The sequence below is a fragment of the Carcharodon carcharias genome, chromosome 9 (assembly GCF_017639515.1).
Source record: "Carcharodon carcharias isolate sCarCar2 chromosome 9, sCarCar2.pri, whole genome shotgun sequence".
In the NCBI taxonomy this organism is placed as follows: Eukaryota; Metazoa; Chordata; class Chondrichthyes; order Lamniformes; family Lamnidae; genus Carcharodon; species Carcharodon carcharias.
The window spans coordinates 171,370,138-171,392,633 of NC_054475.1; the positions used below are offsets into that span (position 1 = coordinate 171,370,138).

General features: G+C 46.8%; 1 long non-coding RNA gene across 1 annotated transcript in view; it reads right to left on the reverse strand.

Annotated features, from left to right (window-relative positions):
- Nucleotides 1-1,429: 1,429 nt before the first annotated feature.
- The window catches only part of LOC121281839, a 61,151-nt gene continuing 40,084 nt past the window's right edge, over nt 1,430-22,496 (reverse strand). Inside the window, exons 2-3 of the long non-coding RNA XR_005943959.1 lie at nt 2,683-2,886; nt 1,430-1,670 (exon numbers count right to left, since the gene is read on the reverse strand). This is a non-coding gene — a long non-coding RNA (uncharacterized LOC121281839). The remainder of the gene's footprint in view (nt 1,671-2,682; nt 2,887-22,496) is intronic.

Here is a 22,496-nt window from a genome sequence, read left to right on the forward strand (position 1 = left end):
CACACATACACCTACACTCTCTCTCTCACACACACAACTCACACACACTCTCTCTCAAACACACACAAACTCTCTCTCTCACATACACACACACACACTCTCTCACACACACATATACTCTCTCATACACTCACTCACACACACACACATATTGGAAGACGATGGCACCATGATGCAGATCTCCATTGTCTCACCTGGCATGCACAATGACAGTGTGATGACTTTAACTAATGACATGTCCTTCTCCCTTTTACGTTCGCCAGCAGGCATTCAATTTCCAGACCCCGAAGGGCCATCCCTGACACCGGAGGACCACCAGGCGTTATTTACACCTGCATCACACCCGCTCTCTGAAGCAGGCACCAGCGCAGATACCAGCACCTCATTGGCATTAGAATGGTGGCTAGTATCTCGGTGCACATTGGTGAGGGCACTTCACAATCGCTTGAAGTGCAGGCGGAGGCAGAGAGTGCCCAGCGCGATGGCAGTCCGAGGACTGCTGGGAACCAGGACGATGCTCAGTCGAAGGCTGATGATGAGTTTATGGAGTCGTCCATTAGGCGCCAGATGCTGGATGTCCAGTGAGATGTGCGGGAGGATCTGGCGGAGATCCATGAGGGTCTGTGTGCCGTGGTCACCGTGATGGAAGGGTCCATGCAGAGAATGAGCACTGCGTTGACCCTCATGGCCGAACGCACTGCCTCCTCTATTGAGAGAGCGGCAACCCTCATGGAGAGGCAGCTCCAGGGAATCAGGGGTTCCTGGGGTTGCTCTCGAACCTGCAAGTTCTCACACAGGCACTGACCTCAGCTGGTCAGTGTCAGTGTGGGAGATGGATGAGGCACCCAGTATCCCAGCTAGGTGCCTGTTTGTCAATGGTGAGCAGGGAGCTCCATAGCGACCTCACGATGGTGCACGAGCTGCCTGTTGTTTCTGCGGGTTCCTGTCAGAGTGCTCCAAATGACAGCATCAGCTCCTCCACCCCTCTGCCAGTGACCGCGGCATCTGATGAGGCTGCAGCGACTGGGGAGATGCCAGACGTGGCACTGGCCACTCCCTCCCAGGCAGAGCCAGCACAGGCTCCACTGGCCAGAGGATGGCCGCCAAGGTCATGAAGACCAACAAGACAGCAGAGAGAGCAGGCTGTCTCCAATGCAAGTGCCAGCGAGGGGGGAGCACTAAGACGTAGCACTCGCAAACGTAAGTCAAAGGCACCATGAGCACAAGAGCGACTGGTCATGGGTGATTTTATGTTTACTTTATCTATACTGGTCTGGGAATGAAGACCAGAGAAGTTTATGTGAATAGTTTGGAAGTGCCAAAATGAGATAAATATTGTTTTTCTCACCATGGCCTGAGTGTGCTTCACCTTTTTATTTCATTGGTGCACGGAATGCCAGTAAGTAATGATGGACGTACGTTGCTCTGAACTTTATTGCACAGGTGCTGAGTGTTCTTTGTGTTCAAATGAAAGGGCCCTTTCAGACATATGGGATGGTGGCGGCCACCCTGGGGTGAGGTGGAAGCTGATCCTTAGTATCCTAGCGGAGGGAGTGTTGGATCCAGGTGTCCTTGCCTCCCTGCAGGTTACCGAGGTCTGGCTCCAAACCCTCAGTGTTCTCCTCACTCTGCTCTTCTTCTGACTCACTGTTGGACTCATCCTCTGTGGCCTGAAAAAAACAGGAAGTGCAGTAAATAGTCGGCAGGTCTGGCTGAGAGAAACAAGAGTTAACATTCCAGGTCACCAGAACTGAGAAAAGCTGGAAATGTAACAGGTTTTAAAGGTTTGAAACTGAGGAGGGGGGGAAGGAAACATAAGGGAAGGTCATGGGGTGGAAGATGGAAGACATTAAATGGCAAAAGAGTTGGTGGGGCAGAGCCTAAGATGCTAAAAAGGGGACAAGAAAAGGAAACAGAAGATAGGCCCAGAGGAGGTGTGAATGGTAGAATGATGGAGAGCTGCTGCCTGAAAGCTATACTGATAGAAACAAGGTTAACGCTGACATACGCAAAGAAAAGGAAATAAAATTGCTGGAGCAGAGATAACGGTCTGAAATTGTTGAACTCAATATTGAATCCAGAAAGCTGTAAATTTCCTAATCGAGAGATAAGGAGCCTTTCCTCAAAGTGTCATTGAACTGAAAGGTAAACAAGACAGACAGAAATGCCATTGAGGAGGGAGAGGAGGGGGCGTGTAACTAAGATTTATTATGATCCTATTGGATGGTAGACTGGGCTCAAGGAGCCAATTGGCCTAATCCTGCTCCTGTTTTTTATGTTCTCATCACATCCACCCTTTAGCATTTTCCTTGTTTATCACTTTCCTTGGAACTCAGACACTCCCTTCGCTGAATACGCTTCCCTTCTGTCCAATTCCTTATCTCCAGTTGCTTTAATCTGAACCGACACCTCTCACACCCATCTCCCTGCCTTATTCATTAGTATTTACAGCACAGAAACTGGCCATTCAGCCCAACAAGTCCATTCTATAGTTTATGTTTCACATGAGTCTCCACTCCCCCCTCTTCATTCTACCCCATCAACACATCATGTAACCTTGGATTGCAAAATTTGAATTGGTGGTTTACTGAATTAATCTGAGTGTTTGGGACTGAAAACAAGTAGAAATAACCAAGATCAGAAGAGAAAGGGTTAAACATGCCAATCCAGGGAGGTCTTTACCATCATTCAATCCAGGGAGGGAGATGTGCAGTGAACTCCTGCTTTTGAACCAGGAGATCTTTATTACCAAGACCTCAGTTGGCAAAAATTCGAAGAAATCTATCAGCAATTGAAATATTTTTTGGGGCTTTTAATTGTTGAGTTTCTGTAAGGTTCCCAGTGATTTACAGTAATGTTCAGACTATCACATTTCAATCTCTAGATCTGTAGGAACAAAGAAGATCATTTTAAGGTCAATTCTTTAATATCTGTGGCTGATAAAAGACTAATTTGCCATGGGCAGAGAAGAGCTCCCTTGATGCTTGGGAGAGACAGATAGCACTAGAGTAGGAATAAGCCAATAAACAGCTGGGTTCCGAGTGAGGGGTAAGTGTCCCCAATGCCCACTGACCAATGTTGATCGCTCGAGAAACATCATTAAAATGGATTCTCGGGTCATTTCTCCAGTTGCTGTTTGTGGGATCTTGCTTTGCACAATCGGGCGGCCACAATTTCCCACCTTACAATCATGTCTGCATTTCAAAGGGAACTCATCACCAGAAAACTGCACTAGCTGCTCCTGAAACTGTGATACAGAAATGCACATTCGCCTTTCTACTGGTATGGGAGGGTGTTTTAGCTGCTGGAATGGGACGGTATTAAGCTGCTGATATGGGAGGGTGTTTAAGCTGCTGGTATGGGAGGGTGTTTAAGCTGCTGGAATGGGAGGGTATTAAGCTGTTGATATGAGAGGGTGTTTAAGCTGCTGGTATGGGAGGGTGTTTAAGCTGCTGGTATGGGAGGGTGTTTAAGCTGCTGGTATGGGAGTGTATTAAGCTGCTGGTATGGGTGGGTGTTTAAGCTGCTGTTATGGGAGGGTGTTTAAGCTGCTCGTATGAGAGGGTATTTAAGCTGCTGGTTTGGAAGGGTGTTTATGTTGCTGGTATGGGAGGGTATTTAAGCAGCTGTTATGGGAGGGTGTTTAAGTTGCTGGTATGGGATGATGTTAAAGCTGTTGGTATAAGAGGGTATTAAGCTGCTGGTATGGGAGGGTGTTAAAGCTGCTAGAATGGGAGGCTATTTAAGCTGCTGATATGGGAGGTTATTAAGCTGCTGGCATGGGAGGGTGTTTAAGCTGCTGGTATGGGATGTTTTATAAGCTGCTGTTATGGGAGGGTGTTTAAGCTGCTGGTATGGGAGGGTCTTTAAGCTGCTGGTATCAGAGGGTATTAAGCTGCTGGTATGAGAGGATATTAAGCTGCTGATATGGGAGGGTGTTAAGCTCTTGGTATGTGAGGGTGTTTAACATGCTGGTATGAGACTGTATTAAGGTGCTGGTATGGGAGTGTGTTTAAGCTGCTGGTATCAGAGGGTATTAAGCTGCTGGTATGTGAGGGTGTTTAACATGCTGGTATGAGAGTGTATTAAGCTGCTGGTATGTGAGGGTGTTTAACATGCTGGTATGAGAGTGTATTAAGCTGCTGGTATGGGAGTGTGTTTCAGCTGCTGTTATGGGAGGTGATTAATCTGCTCGTAGGAGAGGGTGTTTAAGCTGCTGGTAAGGGAAGTTGTTTAAGCTGCTGGTATGGGGCTATTTAAACTGCTGGTATGGGAGGGTGTTTGAGCTGCTGGTAAGGGAGGGTTATTAAGCTGCTGGAATGGGAGGGTGTTTAAGGTGCTGGTATGGGAGGGTGTTTAAGCTGCAGGTTTGGGAGGGTATTTAACCTATTGTTATGGGAGGGTATTAAGCTGCTGGCATGGGAGGGTGTTTAAACTGTTGGTATAGGAGGTGTTTAAGCTGCTGGTATGGGAGGTTATTTAAGCTGCTGTTATGGGAGGGTCTTTAAGCTGTTGGTATGGGTGGATATTAAGCTGCTGGTATGAGAGGGTGTTTAAGCTGCTGGTATGAGAGGGTGTTTAAGCTGCTGTTATGGTAGGGTGTTTAAGCTGTTGGTATGGGTGGATATTAAGCTGCTGGTATGAGAGTGTATTAAGCTGCCGGTATGAGATGGTGTTTAAGTTGCTGGTATGTGAGGATATTAAGCTGATCATATGGGAGGGTATTAAGCTGCTGGTATGGGAGGGTGTTTAAGCTGCTGGTGTGAGAGGGTGTTTGAGCTGCTGGTATGGGAGGATATGAAGCTGCTGGTAAGGGAGGGTATTAAGCTGCTGGTAAGGGAGGGTATTAAGCTGCTGGTATGGGAGGGCGTTTAAGCTGCTGGTATGGCAGGTTGTTTATGCTGCTGGTATGGGGCTATTTAAACTGCTGGTATGGGAGGGTGTTTAAGCTGCAGGTTTGGGAGGGTATTTAAGCTGCTGTTATGGGAGTGTGTTTAAGCTGTTGGTACGGGTGGTTATTAAGCTGCTGGTATGAGAGGGTGTTTAAGCTGCTGGTATCGGAGGGTGTTTAAGCTGCTGTAATGGTAGGCTGTTTAAGCTGTTGGTATGGGTGGATATTAATCTGCCGGTATGAGAGTGTATTAAGCTGCCTGTATGAGAGGGTGTTTTAGCTGCTGGTATGGGAGTGTGTTTAAGCTGCTGGTATGGGAAGGTGTTTAAGCTGCTGGTATGGGAGGTTATTTAAGCTGCTGGTATGGGAGGTTATTTAAGCTGCTGGTATGGGAGGTTATTTAAGATGCTGGTATGAGAGGGTGCTTAAGCTGCTTGTCTGGGAGGCTGAGTAAGGGGCTGATATGGGAGGGTCTTTAAGCTGCTGGTATGAGAAGCTTTTTAAGCTGCTGGAATGGGATGGGATTAAGCTGATGTTATGGGAGGGTATTAAGCTGCTGGTATGAGAGGGCGTTTAAGCTGTGGTTATGGGAGGGTTTTTAAGCTGCAGGTATGGGAGGGTGTTTAAACTACTGGTATGGGAGCGTATTAAGATTGTGTTATGGGAGGGTGTTTAAGCTGCTGTTATGGGATGATGTTAAAGCTGCTGGTATGGGAGCATATTTAAGCTGTTGGTATGGGAGGGCATTTATGCTGCTGGTATGCGTTGGTGTTTCAGCTGCTGCTGGTATTTATGCTGCTGTTATGGGAGTGTGTTTAAGCTTCTAGTATGGGAGTGTATTTAAGCTGCTGGTATAGGAGGTTGTTTAAGTTGCTGGTATGGGAGTGTATTTAAGCTGCTGGTATAGGAGGTTGTTTAAGCTGCTGGTATGGGAGGGGATTTAAGCTGCTGGTATGAGACAGCGTTTAAGCTGTAGATATGGGACGGTGTTTAAGCTGCTTGTGTGGGAGGCTGAGTAAGGTGCTGATATGGGACGGTCTTTAAGCTACTGGTTTGAGAAGCTTTTTAAGCTGCTGGTATGGGAGGGTATTTAAGCTGCTGGTATGAGAGGGTATTAAGCTGCTGAAATGAGAGGGCGTTTAAGCTGTAGTTCTGGGACGGTGTTTAAACTGCTGGTATGGGACGGTGTTCAAGCAGCTGGTATGAGAGGGTATTTAAGCTGCTGGTAGGGAGGGTATTTATGCTGCTGGTATGAGAGGGTATTTAAGCTGCTGGTATGGGAATATGTTTAAGCTGTTGGTATTGGAGGGTATTAAGCTGCTGGTGTGGGAGGGTATTTAAGCTGCAGGTATGGGAGGATGTTTAAGCTGCTGGTATGGGAGTGTGTTTTAGCTCCTGCTATGGGAATGTATTTAAGCTGCAGATATGGGAAGGCGTTTAAGCTGCTGGTATGGGAGGGTGTTTAAGCTTCTGGTATGGGAGGGTGTTTAAGTTGCTTGTATGGGAGGGTGTTTAAGCAGCTGGTATGGGAGGGTGTTTAAGCTGCTGGTATGGGAGGGTATTAAGTTCCTGGTATGAGAGGGTGTTTAAGCTGCTGGTATGGGAGGGTATTAAGTTCCTGGTATGGGGGGGTTTTTAAGCTGCTGGTTTGGAAAGGTGTTTATGTTGCTGGTAGGGGAGGGTATTTAAGCAGCTGTTATGGGAGGGTGTTTAAGTTGCTGGTATGGGATGATGTTAAAGCTGCTGGTATGGGAGGTTATTTAAGCTGTTGGTATGGGAGGGTATTTATGCTGGTGGTATGCGGGGGAGTTTAAGCTGCTGGTATGTGAAGGTCTTTCATCTGCTGCTGGTATGGGAGGGTATTTATGCTGCTGTTATGGGAGTGTGTTTAAGCTGCTTGTCTGGGAGGGTGAGTAAGGTGCTGATATGGGAGGGTCTTTAAGCTGCTGGTATGAGAGGGCGTTTAAGCTGTAGTTAAGGGACGGTTTTTAAACTGCTGGTATGGGACGGTGTTCAAGCAGCTGATATGGGACGGTATTTAAGCTGCTGGTATGGGAGTGTGTTTAAGCTGTTGGTTTGGGAGGGTATTAAGCTGCTGGTGTGGGAGGGTATTTAAGCTGTGGGTATGGGAGGGTGTTTAAGCTGTTGGTACGGGAGGATATTAAGCTGTTGGTACGGGAGGATATTTAAGCTGCTGGTATGGGGGTGTTTAAGCTGCTGGTATGGGAGTGTATTTAAGCTGCCGGTCTGGGAGCGTGTTTAAGCTGCTGGTATGGGAGGGTGTTTAAGCTGCTGCTAGTATGGGAGGTTATTTAAGCTGCTGATATGGGAGGCTGAGTAAGGTGCTGATATGGGAGGGTCTTTAAGCTACTGGTTGGAGAAGCTCTTTAAGCTGCTGGTATGGGAGGGTATTTAAGCTGCTGGTATGAGAGGGTATTTAAGCTGCTGGTATGAGAAGCTATTAAGCTGCTGGAATGAGAGGGCGTTTAAGTTGTAGTTATGGAATGGTGTTTTAACTGCTGATATGGGACGGTGTTCATGCAGCTGGTATGAGAGGGTATTTAAGCTGCTGGTATGAGAGGGTATTTAAGCTGCTGGAATGGTAGTGTGTTTAAGCTGTTGGTATGGGAGGGTATTAAGCTGCTGTTGTGGGATGGTGTTTAAGCTGCAGGTATGGGAGGATGTTTAAGCTAGGCTATGTGAGTGTGTTTAAACTGCTGCTATGGGAGTGTGTTTAAACTGCTGCTATGGGAGTGTGTTTAAGCTGCTGGTATAGGAGTGTGTTTAAGCTGCTGTTATGGGAGTGTGTTTAAGCTGCTGGTATGGGAATGTTTTTAAGCTGCTGGTATGGGAGGGTGTTTAAGCTGCTGGTATGGGAGGGTGTTTAAGCTGCTGGTATGGGAGGGTGTTTAGGCTGCTGGTATGGGAGTGTTTTTAAGCTGCTGGTATGGGAGTGTGTTTAAGCTGTTGGTATGGGAGGGTATTAAGCTGCTGTTGTGGGACGGTATTTAAGCTGCAGGTATGGGAGGATGTTTAAACTAGGCTATGTGAGTGTGTTTCAACTGCTGCTATGGGAGGGTGTTTAAGCTGCTGGTATGGGAGGGTGTTTAAGCTGCTGGTATGGGAGGGTGTTTAAGCTGCTGGTATGGGAGAAGTGTTTAAGCTGCTGGTATGGGAGTGTGTTTAAGCTGCTGGTATGGGAGTGTTTTTAAGCTGCTGGTATGGGAGTGTATTTAAGCTGCTGGTATGGGAGTGTATTTAAGCTGCTGGTATGGGAGTGTGTTTAAGCTGCTGGTATGGGAGTGTGTTTAAGCTGCTGGTATGGGAGTGTGTTTAAGCTGCTGGTATGGGAGTGTGTTTAAGCTGCTGGTATGAGAGGGTATTAAGCTGCTGGTGTGGGAGGGTATTTAAGCTGCGGGTAAGGAAGGGTGTTTAAGGTGCTGGTATGGGATTGTACTTAAGCTGCTGGTCTGGGGGGGTGTTTAAGCTGCTGGTATGGGAGGGTGTTTAAGCTGCGGGTATGGGAGGATGTTTAAGCTGCTGGTATGGGAGTGTGTTTTAACTCCTGCTATGGGAATGTATTTAAGCTGCAGATATGGGAAGGCATTTACGTTGCTGGTATGGGAGGGTGTTTAAGCTTCTGGTATGGGAGGGTGTTTAAGCTGCTGGTATGGGAGGTTGTTTAAGCTGCTGGTATGGGAGGGTGTTTAAGCTGCTGGTATGGGAGGGTGTTTAAGCTGCTGGTATGGGAGGGTGTTTAAGCTACTGGTATGGGAGGGTTTTTAAGCTGCTGGTATGGGAGGTTATTAAGTTCCTTGTATGGGTGGTTTTTTAATCTGCTGTTTTGGACGGTTTTTTATGTTGCTGGTATGGGAGGGTATTTAAGAAGCTGTTATGGGAGGGTGTTTAAGCTGCTGGCATGGGAGGGTGTTTAAGCTGCTTGTGTGGGTGGGTGAGTAAGGTGCTGATATGGGAGGGTATTTAAGCTACTGGTTTGAGAAGCTTTTTAAGCTGCTGGTATGGGAGGATATTTAAGCTGCTGGTATGAGAGGGTATTAAGCTGCTGGAATGAGAGGGCGTTTAAGCTGTAGTTATGGGATGGTGTTTAAACTGCTGGTATGGGACGGTGTTCAAGCAGCTGGTATGAGAGTGTATTTAAGCTGCTGATATGGGAGGGTATTTAAGCTGCTGATATGGGAGGGTATTTAAGCTGCTGGTATGGGAGGGTATTTAAGCTGCTGGTATGAGAGTGTGTTTAAGCTGTTGTTATGGGAGGGTATTAAGCTGCTGGTGTGGGAGGGTATTTCAGCTGTGGGTATGGGAGGGTGTTTAAGCTGTTGGTACGGGACGTTATTAACCTGCTGGTATGGGAGGGTATTTAAGTTGCGGGCATGGGGGTGTTTAAGCTGCTGGTATGGGAGGGTGTTTAAGCAGCTGCTATTATGGGAGGTTATTTAAGCTGCTGGTATGGGAGGGTATTTAAGCTGTTGGTATGAGAGGGTATTAAGTTGCTGGAATGAGAGGGCGTTTAAGCTGTAGTTATGGGACGGTGTTTAAACTGCTGGTATGGGACGGTGCTCAAGCAGCTGGTATGAGAGGGTATTTAAGCAGCTGGTATGGGAGGGTATTTTAGCTGCTGGTATGAGAGGGGATTTAAGCTGCTGGTCAGGGAGGTTGTTTAAGCTGCAGGTATGGGAGGGTGTTTAATCAGCTGCTGGTATTGGAGGTTATTTAAGCTGCTTGTCTGGGAGGGTATTTAAGCTACTGGTTTGAGAAGCTTTTTAAGCCGCTGGTATGGGAGGGTATTTAAGCTGCTGGTATGAGAAGGTATTAAGCTGCCGGAATGAGAGGGCGTTTAAGTTGTAGTTATGGGATGGTGTTTTAACTGCTGATATGGGACGGTGTTCATGCAGCTGGTATGAGAGGGTATTTAAGCTGCTGATATGGGAGTGTATTTAAGCTGCTGGTATGAGAGGGTATTTAAGCTGCTGGAATGGGATTGTGTTTAAGCTGTTGGTATTGGAGGGTATTAAGCTGCTGTTGTGGGATGGTATTTAAGCTGCAGGTATGGGAGGATGTTTAAGCTAGGCTATGTGAGTGTGCTTAAACTGCTGCTATGGGAGTGTGTTTAAGCTGCTGGTATGGGAGTGTGTTTAAGCTGCTGGTATGGGAGTGTGTTTAAGCTGCTGGTATGGGAGTGTGTTTAAGCTGCTGGTATGGGAGGGTGTTTAAGCTGCTGGTATGGGAGGGTGTTTAAGCTGCTGGCATGGGAGGGTGTATAAGCTGCTGGCATGGGAGGGTTTTTAAGCTGCTGGTATGGGAGTGTGTTTAAGCTGTTGGTTTGGGAGGGTATTAAGCTGCTGTTGTTGGACGGTATTTAAGCTGCAGGTATGGGAAGATGTTTAAACTAGGCTATGTGAGTGTGTTTAAACTGCTGCTATGGGAGTGTTTTTAAGCTGCTGCTATGGGAGGGTGTTTAAGCTGCTGGTATGGGAGGTTGTTTAATCTGCTGGTATGGGAGTGTGTTTAAGCTGCTGGTATAGGAATGTGTTTAAGCTGTTGGTATGAGAGGGTATTAAGCTGCTGGTGTGGGAGGGTATTTAAGCTGCGGGTATGGGAGGGCGTTTAAGGTGCTGGTATGGGATTGTATTTAAGCTGCTGGTCTGGGGGGGTTTTTAAGCTGTTGGTATGGGAGGGTGTTTAAGCTGCGGGTATGGGAGGATGTTTAAGCTGCTGGTATGGGAGTGTGTTTTAACTCGTGCTATGGGAATGTATTTAAGCTGCAGATATGGGAAGGCGTTTACGCTGCTGGTATGGGAGGGTGTTTAAGCTTCTGGTATGGGAGGGTGTTTAAGCTGCTGTTATGAGAGGGTATTAAGCTGCTGGAATGAGAGGGCGTTTAAGCTGTCGTTATGGGACGGTGTTTAAGATGCTGGTATGGGACAGTGTTCAAGCAGCTGGTATGGGAGGGTATTTAAGCTGCTGGTATGAGAGGGTATTTAAGCTGCTGGTATGGGAGTGTGTTTAAGCTGCTGGTATGGGAGGGTGTTTAAGCTGCTGGTATGGGAGGGTGTTTAAGTTGCTGTTATGGGAGGGTGTTTAAGTTGCTGTTATGGGAGGGTGTTTAAGTTGCTGTTATGGGAGGGTGTTTAAGTTGCTGTTATGGGAGGGTGTTTAAGTTGCTGTTATGGGAGGGTGTTTAAGTTGCTGTTATGGGAGGGTGTTTAAGTTGCTGTTATGGGAGGGTGTTTAAGTTGCTGTTATGGGAGGGTGTTTAAGTTGCTGTTATGGGAGGGTGTTTAAGTTGCTGTTATGGGAGGGTGTTTAAGCTGCTCGTATGAGAGGGTGTTTAAGCTGCTGGTTTGGAAGTGTTTTTATGTTGCTGGTATGGGAGGGTATTTAAGCAGCTGTTAGGGGAGGGTGTTCAAGTTGCTGGTATGGGATGGTGTTAAAGCTTTTGGTATGAGAAAGTATTTAAACTGCTGGTATGGGAGTGTGTTTAAGCTGTTGTTATGGGAGTGTGTTTAAGCTGTTGTTATGGGAGTGTGTTTAAGCTGTTGTTATGGGAGTGTGTTTAAGCTGTTGTTATGGGAGGGTGTTTAAGCTGTTGTTATGGGAGGGTGTTTAAGCTGTTGTTATGGGAGGGTGTTTAAGCTGTTGTTATGGGAGGGTGTTTAAGCTGTTGTTATGGGAGTGTGTTTAAGCTGTTGTTATGGGAGGGTGTTTAAGCTGTTGTTATGGGAGGGTGTTTAAGCTGTTGTTATGGGAGGGTGTTTAAGCTGTTGTTATGGGAGGGTGTTTAAGCTGTTGTTATGGGAGGGTGTTTAAGCTGTTGTTATGGGAGGGTGTTTAAGCTGTTGTTATGGGAGGGTGTTTAAGCTGTTGTTATGTGAGGGTGTTTAAGCTGTTGTTATGGGAGGGTGTTTAAGCTGCGGGTATGGGAGGGTGTTTAAGCTGCTGGTATGGGAGTGTGTTTTAACTCCTGCTATGGGAATGTATTTAAGCTGCAGATATGGGAAGGCGTTTAGGCTGCTGGTATGGGAGGGTGTTTAAGCTTCTGGTATGGGAGGGTGTTTAAGTTGCTTGTATGGGAGGTTGTTTAAGCTGCTTGTATGGGAGTGTGTTTAAGCTGCTGGTATGGGAAGGCGTTTAGGCTGCTGGTATGGGAGGGTGTTTAAGCTTCTGGTATGGGAGGGTGTTTAAGTTGCTTGTATGGGAGGATGTTTAAGCTGCTGGTATGGGAGTGTGTTTAAGCTGCTGGTATGGGAGGGTATTAAGCTGCTGGTGTGGCAAGGTATTTAAGCTGCTGGTATGGGAGGGTGTTTAAGCTGCTGGTATGGGAGTGTATTTAAGCTGCTGGTCAGGAGGGTGTTTAAGCTGCAGGTATGGGAGGGTGTTTAATCAGCTGCTGGTATGGGAGTTTATTTAAGCTGCTGGTATGGGAGGGTATTTAAGCTGCTGGTATGAGAAGCTATTAAGCTGCTGGAATGAGAGGGCGTTTAAGTTGTAGTTATGGAATGGTGTTTTAACTGCTGATATGGGACGGTGTTCATGCAGCTGGTATGAGAGGGTATTTAAGCTGCTGGTATGAGAGGGTATTTAAGCTGCTGGAATGGTAGTGTGTTTAAGCTGTTGGTATGGGAGGGTATTAAGCTGCTGTTGTGGGATGGTGTTTAAGCTGCAGGTATGGGAGGATTTTTAAGCTAGGCTATGTGAGTGTGTTTAAACTGCTGCTATGGGAGTGTGTTTAAACTGCTGCTATGGGAGTGTGTTTAAGCTGCTGGTATGGGAATGTTTTTAAGCTGCTGGTATGGGAGGGTGTTTAAGCTGCTGGTATGGGAGGGTGTTTAAGCTGCTGGTATGGGAGGGTGTTTAGGCTGCTGGTATGGGAGTGTTTTTAAGCTGCTGGTATGGGAGTGTGTTTAAGCTGTTGGTATGGGAGGGTATTAAGCTGCTGTTGTGGGACGGTATTTAAGCTGCAGGTATGGGAGGATGTTTAAACTAGGCTATGTGAGTGTGTTTCAACTGCTGCTATGGGAGGGTGTTTAAGCTGCTGGTATGGGAGGGTGTTTAAGCTGTTGGTATGGGAGGGTGTTTAAGCTGCTGGTATGGGAGGGTGTTTAAGCTGCTGGTATGGGAGTGTGTTTAAGCTGCTGGTATGGGAGTGTTTTCAAGCTGCTGGTATGGGAGTGTATTTAAGCTGCTGGTATGGGAGTGTGTTTAAGCTGCTGGTATGGGAGTGTGTTTAAGCTGCTGGTATGGGAGTGTGTTTAAGCTGCTGGTATGGGAGTGTGTTTAAGCTGCTGGTATGGGAGTGTGTTTAAGCTGCTGGTATGAGAGGGTATTAAGCTGCTGGTGTGGGAGGGTATTTAAGCTGCGGTTAAGGGAGGGTGTTTAAGGTGCTGGTATGGGATTGTACTTAAGCTGCTGGTCTGGGGGGGTGTTTAAGCTGCTGGTATGGGAGGGTGTTTAAGCTGCGGGTATGGGAGGATGTTTAAGCTGCTGGTATGGGAGTGTGTTTTAACTCCTGCTATGGGAATGTATTTAAGCTGCAGATATGGGAAGGCGTTTACGTTGCAGGTATGGGAGGGTGTTTAAGCTTCTGGTATGGGAGGGTGTTTAAGCTGCTGGTATGGGAGGTTGTTTAAGCTGCTGGTATGGGAGGGTGTTTAAGCTGCTGGTATGGGAGGGTGTTTAAGCTGCTGGTATGGGAGGGTGTTTAAGCTACTGGTATGGGAGGGTTTTTAAGCTGCTGGTATGGGAGGTTATTAAGTTCCTTGTATGGGTGGTTTTTTAATCTGCTGTTTTGGACGGTTTTTTATGTTGCTGGTATGGGAGGGTATTTAAGAAGCTGTTATGGGAGGGTGTTTAAGCTGCTGGCATGGGAGGGTGTTTAAGCTGCTGGCATGGGAGGGTGTTTAAGCTGCTTGTGTGGGTGGGTGAGTAAGGTGCTGATATGGGAGGGTATTTAAGCTACTGGTTTGAGAAGCTTTTTAAGCTGCTGGTATGGGAGGATATTTAAGCTGCTGGTATGAGAGGGTATTAAGCTGCTGGAATGAGAGGGCGTTTAAGCTGTAGTTATGGGACGGTGTTTAAACTGCTGGTATGGGACGGTGTTCAAGCAGCTGGTATGAGAGTGTATTTAAGCTGCTGATATGGGAGGGTATTTAAGCTGCTGATATGGGAGGGTATTTAAGCTGCTGGTATGGGAGGGTATTTAAGCTGCTGGTATGAGAGTGTGTTTAAGCTGTTGTTATGGGAGGGTATTAAGCTGCTGGTGTGGGAGGGTATTTCAGCTGTGGGTATGGGAGGGTGTTTAAGCTGTTGGTACGGGACGTTATTAACCTGCTGGTATGGGAGGGTATGTAAGTTGCGGGCATGGGGGTGTTTAAGCTGCTGGTATGGGAGGGTGTTTAAGCAGCTGCTAGTATGGGAGGTTATTTAAGCTGCTGGTATGGGAGGGTATTTAAGCTGTTGGTATGAGAGGGTATTAAGTTGCTGGAATGAGAGGGCGTTTAAGCTGTAGTTATGGGACGGTGTTTCAACTGCTGGTATGGGACGGTGCTCAAGCAGCTGGTATGAGAGGGTATTTAAGCAGCTGGTATGGGAGGGTATTTTAGCTGCTGGTATGAGAGGGGATTTAAGCTGCTGGTCAGGGAGGTTGTTTAAGCTGCAGGTATGGGAGGGTGTTTAATCAGCTGCTGGTATTGGAGGTTATTTAAGCTGCTTGTCTGGGAGGGTATTTAAGCTACTGGTTTGAGAAGCTTTTTAAGCCGCTGGTATGGGAGGGTATTTAAGCTGCTGGTATGAGAAGGTATTAAGCTGCTGGAATGAGAGGGCGTTTAAGTTGTAGTTATGGGATGGTGTTTTAACTGCTGATATGGGACGGTGTTCATGCAGCTGGTATGAGAGGGTATTTAAGCTGCTGATATGGGAGGGTATTTAAGCTGCTGGTATGAGAGGGTATTTAAGCTGCTGGAATGGGATTGTGTTTAAGCTGTTGGTATTGGAGGGTATTAAGCTGCTGTTGTGGGATGGTATTTAAGCTGCAGGTATGGGAGGATGTTTAAGCTAGGCTATGTGAGTGTGCTTAAACTGCTGGTATGGGAGTGTGTTTAAGCTGCTGGTATGGGAGTGTGTTTAAGCTGCTGGTATGGGAGTGTGTTTAAGCTGCTGGTATGGGAGTGTGTTTAAGCTGCTGGTATGGGAGGGTGTTTAAGCTGCTGGTATGGGAGGGTGTTTAAGCTGCTGGTATGGGAGGGTGTTTAAGCTGCTGGTATGGGAGGGTGTTTAAGCTGCTGGTATGGGAGGGTGTTTAAGCTGCTGGTATGGGAGGGTGTTTAAGCTGCTGGTATGGGAGGGTGTTTAAGCTGCTGGCATGGGAGGGTGTTTAAGCTGCTGGCATGGGAGGGTTTTTAAGCTGCTGGTATGGGAGTGTGTTTAAGCTGTTGGTTTGGGAGGGTATTAAGCTGCTGTTGTTGGACGGTATTTAAGCTGCAGGTATGGGAAGATGTTTAAACTAGGCTATGTGAGTGTGTTTAAACTGCTGCTATGGGAGTGTTTTTAAGCTGCTGCTATGGGAGGGTGTTTAAGCTGCTGGTATGGGAGGTTGTTTAATCTGCTGGTATGGGAGTGTGTTTAAGCTGCTGGTATAGGAATGTGTTTAAGCTGTTGGTATGAGAGGGTATTAAGCTGCTGGTGTGGGAGGGTATTTAAGCTGCGGGTATGGGAGGGCGTTTAAGGTGCTGGTATGGGATTGTATTTAAGCTGCTGGTCTGGGGGGGTTTTTAAGCTGTTGGTATGGGAGGGTGTTTAAGCTGCGGGTATGGGAGGATGTTTAAGCTGCTGGTATGGGAGTGTGTTTTAACTCGTGCTATGGGAATGTATTTAAGCTGCAGATATGGGAAGGCGTTTACGCTGCTGGTATGGGAGGGTGTTTAAGCTGCTGGTATGAGAGGGTATTAAGCTGCTGGAATGAGAGGGCGTTTAAGCTGTCGTTATGGGACGGTGTTTAAGATGCTGGTATGGGACAGTGTTCAAGCAGCTGGTATGGGAGGGTATTTAAGCTGCTGGTATGAGAGGGTATTTAAGCTGCTGGTATGGGAGTGTGTTTAAGCTGCTGGTATGGGAGGGTGTTTAAGCTGCTGGTATGGGAGGGTGTTTAAGTTGCTGTTATGGGAGGGTGTTTAAGTTGCTGTTATGGGAGGGTGTTTAAGTTGCTGTTATGGGAGGGTGTTTAAGTTGCTGTTATGGGAGGGTGTTTAAGTTGCTGTTATGGGAGGGTGTTTAAGTTGCTGTTATGGGAGGGTGTTTAAGTTGCTGTTATGGGAGGGTGTTTAAGTTGCTGTTATGGGAGGGTGTTTAAGTTGCTGTTATGGGAGGGTGTTTAAGTTGCTGTTATGGGAGGGTGTTTAAGTTGCTGTTATGGGAGGGTGTTTAAGTTGCTGTTATGGGAGGGTGTTTAAGTTGCTGTTATGGGAGGGTGTTTAAGTTGCTGTTATGGGAGGGTGTTTAAGTTGCTGTTATGGGAGGGTGTTTAAGTTGCTGTTATGGGAGGGTGTTTAAGTTGCTGTTATGGGAGGGTGTTTAAGTTGCTGTTATGGGAGGGTGTTTAAGTTGCTGTTATGGGAGGGTGTTTAAGCTGCTCGTATGAGAGGGTGTTTAAGCTGCTGGTTTGGAAGTGTTTTTATGTTGCTGGTATGGGAGGGTATTTAAGCAGCTGTTAGGGGAGGGTGTTAAAGCTTTTGGTATGAGAAAGTATTTAAACTGCTGGTATGGGAGTGTGTTTAAGCTGTTGTTATGGGAGTGTGTTTAAGCTGTTGTTATGGGAGTGTGTTTAAAGCTGTTGTTATGGGAGTGTGTTTAAGCTGTTGTTATGGGAGTGTGTTTAAGCTGTTGTTACGGGAGTGTGTTTAAGCTGTTGTTACGGGAGTGTGTTTAAGCTGTTGTTACGGGAGGGTGTTTAAGCTGTTGTTATGGGAGGGTGTTTAAGCTGTTGTTATGGGAGGGTGTTTAAGCTGTTGTTATGGGAGGGTGTTTAAGCTGTTGTTATGGGAGGGTGTTTAAGCTGTTGTTATGGGAGGGTGTTTAAGCTGTTGTTATGGGAGGGTGTTTAAGCTGTTGTTATGGGAGGGTGTTTAAGCTGTTGTTATGGGAGGGTGTTTAAGCTGTTGTTATGGGAGGGTGTTTAAGCTGTTGTTATGGGAGGGTGTTTAAGCTGTTGTTATGGGAGGGTGTTTAAGCTGTTGTTATGGGAGGGTGTTTAAGCTGTTGTTATGGGAGGGTGTTTAAGCTGTTGTTATGGGAGGGTGTTTAAGCTGTTGTTATGGGAGGGTGTTTAAGCTGTTGTTATGGGAGGGTGTTTAAGCTGTTGTTATGGGAGGGTGTTTAAGCTGTTGTTATGGGAGGGTGTTTAAGCTGTTGTTATGGGAGGGTGTTTAAGCTGTTGTTATGGGAGGGTGTTTAAGCTGTTGTTATGGGAGGGTGTTTAAGCTGTTGTTATGGGAGGGTGTTTAAGCTGCGGGTATGGGAGGGTGTTTAAGCTGCTGGTATGGGAGTGTGTTTTAACTCCTGCTATGGGAATGTATTTAAGCTGCAGATATGGGAAGGCGTTTAGGCTGCTGGTATGGGAGGGTGTTTAAGCTTCTGGTATGGGAGGGTGTTTAAGTTGCTTGTATGGGAGGTTGTTTAAGCTGCTTGTATGGGAGTGTGTTTAAGCTGCTGGTATGGGAAGGCGTTTAGGCTGCTGGTATGGGAGGGTGTTTAAGCTTCTGGTATGGGAGGGTGTTTAAGTTGCTTGTATGGGAGGATGTTTAAGCTGCTGGTATGGGAGTGTGTTTAAGCTGCTGGTATGGGAGGGTATTAAGCTGCTGGTGTGGCAAGGTATTTAAGCTGCTGGTATGGGAGGGTGTTTAAGCTGCTGGTATGGGAGTGTATTTAAGCTGCTGGTCAGGAGGGTGTTTAAGCTGCAGGTATGGGAGGGTGTTTAATCAGCTGCTGGTATGGGAGTTTATTTAAGCTGCTGGTATGGGAGGGTATTTAAGCTGCTGGTATGGGAGTGTGTTTAAGCTGTTGGTTTGGGAGGGTATTAAGCTGCTGTTGTTGGACGGTATTTAAGCTGCAGGTATGGGAAGATGTTTAAACTAGGCTATGTGAGTGTGTTTAAACTGCTGCTATGGGAGTGTTTTTAAGCTGCTGCTATGGGAGGGTGTTTAAGCTGCTGGTATGGGAGGTTGTTTAATCTGCTGGTATGGGAGTGTGTTTAAGCTGCTGGTATAGGAATGTGTTTAAGCTGTTGGTATGAGAGGGTATTAAGCTGCTGTTGTGGGAGGGTATTTAAGCTGCGGGTATGGGAGGGCGTTTAAGGTGCTGGTATGGGATTGTATTTAAGCTGCTGGTCTGGGTGGGTTTTTAAGCTGTTGGTATGGGAGGGTGTTTAAGCTGCGGGTATGGGAGGATGTTTAAGCTGCTGGTATGGGAGTGTGTTTTAACTCGTGCTATAGGAATGTATTTAAGCTGCAGATATGGGAAGGCGTTTACGCTGCTGGTATGGGAGGGTGTTTAAGCTTCTGGTATGGGAGGGTGTTTAAGCTGCTGGTATGGGAGGGTGTTTAAGCTGCTGGTATGGGAGGGTGTTTAAGCTGCTGGTATGGGAGGGTGTTTAAGCTACTGGTATGGGAGGGTTTTTAAGCTGCTGGTATGGGAGGTTATTAAGTTCCTTGTATGGGTGGTTTTTTAATCTGCTGTTTTGGACGGTTTTTTATGTTGCTGGTATGGGAGGGTATTTAAGAAGCTGTTATGGGAGGGTGTTTAAGCTGCTGGCATGGGAGGGTGTTTAAGCTGCTTGTGTGGGTGGGTGAGTAAGGTGCTGATATGGGAGGGTATTTAAGCTACTGGTTTGAGAAGCTTTTTAAGCTGCTGGTATGGGAGGATATTTAAGCTGCTGGTATGAGAGGGTATTAAGCTGCTGGAATGAGAGGGCGTTTAAGCTGTAGTTATGGGACGGTGTTTAAACTGCTGGTATGGGACGGTGTTCAAGCAGCTGGTATGAGAGTGTATTTAAGCTGCTGATATGGGAGGGTATTTAAGCTGCTGATATGGGAGGGTATTTAAGCTGCTGGTATGGGAGGGTATTTAAGCTGCTGGTATGAGAGTGTGTTTAAGCTGTTGTTATGGGAGGGTATTAAGCTGCTGGTGTGGGAGGGTATTTCAGCTGTGGGTATGGGAGGGTGTTTAAGCTGTTGGTACGGGACGTTATTAACCTGCTGGTATGGGAGGGTATTTAAGTTGCGGGCATGGGGGTGTTTAAGCTGCTGGTATGGGAGGGTGTTTAAGCAGCTGCTAGTATGGGAGGTTATTTAAGCTGCTGGTATGGGAGGGTATTTAAGCTGTTGGTATGAGAGGGTATTAAGTTGCTGGAATGAGAGGGCGTTTAAGCTGTAGTTATGGGACGGTGTTTCAACTGCTGGTATGGGACGGTGCTCAAGCAGCTGGTATGAGAGGGTATTTAAGCAGCTGGTATGGGAGGGTATTTTAGCTGCTGGTATGAGAGGGGATTTAAGCTGCTGGTCAGGGAGGTTGTTTAAGCTGCAGGTATGGGAGGGTGTTTAATCAGCTGCTGGTATTGGAGGTTATTTAAGCTGCTTGTCTGGGAGGGTATTTAAGCTACTGGTTTGAGAAGCTTTTTAAGCCGCTGGTATGGGAGGGTATTTAAGCTGCTGGTATGAGAAGGTATTAAGCTGCTGGAATGAGAGGGCGTTTAAGTTGTAGTTATGGGATGGTGTTTTAACTGCTGATATGGGACGGTGTTCATGCAGCTGGTATGAGAGGGTATTTAAGCTGCTGATATGGGAGGGTATTTAAGCTGCTGGTATGAGAGGGTATTTAAGCTGCTGGAATGGGATTGTGTTTAAGCTGTTGGTATTGGAGGGTATTAAGCTGCTGTTGTGGGATGGTATTTAAGCTGCAGGTATGGGAGGATGTTTAAGCTAGGCTATGTGAGTGTGCTTAAACTGCTGCTATGGGAGTGTGTTTAAGCTGCTGGTATGGGAGTGTGTTTAAGCTGCTGGTATGGGAGTGTGTTTAAGCTGCTGGTATGGGAGTGTGTTTAAGCTGCTGGTATGGGAGTGTGTTTAAGCTGCTGGTATGGGAGTGTGTTTAAGCTGCTGGTATGGGAGGGTGTTTAAGCTGCTGGTATGGGAGGGTGTTTAAGCTGCTGGTATGGGAGGGTGTTTAAGCTGCTGGTATGGGAGGGTGTTTAAGCTGCTGGTATGGGAGGGTGTTTAAGCTGCTGGTATGGGAGGGTGTTTAAGCTGCTGGCATGGGAGGGTGTTTAAGCTGCTGGCATGGGAGGGTGTTTAAGCTGCTGGCATGGGAGGGTTTTTAAGCTGCTGGTATGGGAGTGTGTTTAAGCTGCTGGTATGGGAGTGTGTTTAAGCTGCTGGTATGGGAGGGTGTTTAAGCTGCTGGTATGGGAGGGTGTTTAAGCTGCTGGTATGGGAGGGTGTTTAAGCTGCTGGTATGGGAGGGTGTTTAAGCTGCTGGCATGGGAGGGTGTTTAAGCTGCTGGCATGGGAGGGTGTTTAAGCTGCTGGCATGGGAGGGTTTTTAAGCTGCTGGTATGGGAGTGTGTTTAAGCTGTTGGTTTGGGAGGGTATTAAGCTGCTGTTGTTGGACGGTATTTAAGCTGCAGGTATGGGAAGATGTTTAAACTAGGCTATGTGAGTGTGTTTAAACTGCTGCTATGGGAGTGTTTTTAAGCTGCTGCTATGGGAGGGTGTTTAAGCTGCTGGTATGGGAGGTTGTTTAATCTGCTGGTATGGGAGTGTGTTTAAGCTGCTGGTATAGGAATGTGTTTAAGCTGTTGTTATGAGAGGGTATTAAGCTGCTGGTGTGGGAGGGTATTTAAGCTGCGGGTATGGGAGGGCGTTTAAGGTGCTGGTATGGGATTGTATTTAAGGTGCTGGTCTGGGGGGGTTTTTAAGCTGTTGGTATGGGAGGGTGTTTAAGCTGCGGGTATGGGAGGATGTTTAAGCTGCTGGTATGGGAGTGTGTTTTAACTCGTGCTATGGGAATGTATTTAAGCTGCAGATATGGGAAGGCGTTTACGCTGCTGGTATGGGAGGGTGTTTAAGCTTCTGGTATGGGAGGGTGTTTAAGCTGCTGGTATGAGAGGGTATTAAGCTGCTGGAATGAGAGGGCGTTTAAGCTGTCGTTATGGGACGGTGTTTAAGATGCTGGTATGGGACAGTGTTCAAGCAGCTGGTATGGGAGGGTATTTAAGCTGCTGGTATGAGAGGGTATTTAAGCTGCTGGTATGGGAGTGTGTTTAAGCTGCTGGTATGGGAGGGTGTTTAAGCTGCTGGTATGGGAGGGTGTTTAAGCTGCTGGTATGGGAGGGTGTTTAAGTTGCTGTTATGGGAGGGTGTTTAAGTTGCTGTTATGGGAGGGTGTTTAAGTTGCTGTTATGGGAGGGTGTTTAAGTTGCTGTTATGGGAGGGTGTTTAAGTTGCTGTTATGGGAGGGTGTTTAAGTTGCTGTTATGGGAGGGTGTTTAAGTTGCTGTTATGGGAGGGTGTTTAAGTTGCTGTTATGGGAGGGTGTTTAAGTTGCTGTTATGGGAGGGTGTTTAAGTTGCTGTTATGGGAGGGTGTTTAAGTTGCTGTTATGGGAGGGTGTTTAAGTTGCTGTTATGGGAGGGTGTTTAAGTTGCTGTTATGGGAGGGTGTTTAAGTTGCTGTTATGGGAGGGTGTTTAAGTTGCTGTTATGGGAGGGTGTTTAAGTTGCTGTTATGGGAGGGTGTTTAAGTTGCTGTTATGGGAGGGTGTTTAAGTTGCTGTTATGGGAGGGTGTTTAAGCTGCTCGTATGAGAGGGTGTTTAAGCTGCTGGTTTGGAAGTGTTTTTATGTTGCTGGTATGGGAGGGTATTTAAGCAGCTGTTAGGGGAGGGTGTTCAAGTTGCTGGTATGGGATGATGTTAAAGCTTTTGGTATGAGAAAGTATTTAAACTGCTGGTATGGGAGTGTGTTTAAGCTGTTGTTATGGGAGTGTGTTTAAGCTGTTGTTATGGGAGTGTGTTTAAGCTGTTGTTATGGGAGTGTGTTTAAGCTGTTGTTATGGGAGTGTGTTTAAGCTGTTATGGGAGTGTGTTTAAGCTGTTGTTATGGGAGTGTGTTTAAGCTGTTGTTATGGGAGTGTGTTTAAGCTGTTGTTATGGGAGGGTATTAAGCTGCTGGTGTGGGAGGGTATTTCAGCTGTGGGTATGGGAGGGTGTTTAAGCTGTTGGTACGGGACGTTATTAACCTGCTGGTATGGGAGGGTATGTAAGTTGCGGGCATGGGGGTGTTTAAGCTGCTGGTATGGGAGGGTGTTTAAGCAGCTGCTAGTATGGGAGGTTATTTAAGCTGCTGGTATGGGAGGGTATTTAAGCTGTTGGTATGAGAGGGTATTAAGTTGCTGGAATGAGAGGGCGTTTAAGCTGTAGTTATGGGACGGTGTTTAAACTGCTGGTATGGGACGGTGCTCAAGCAGCTGGTATGAGAGGGTATTTAAGCAGCTGGTATGGGAGGGTATTTTAGCTGCTGGTATGAGAGGGGATTTAAGCTG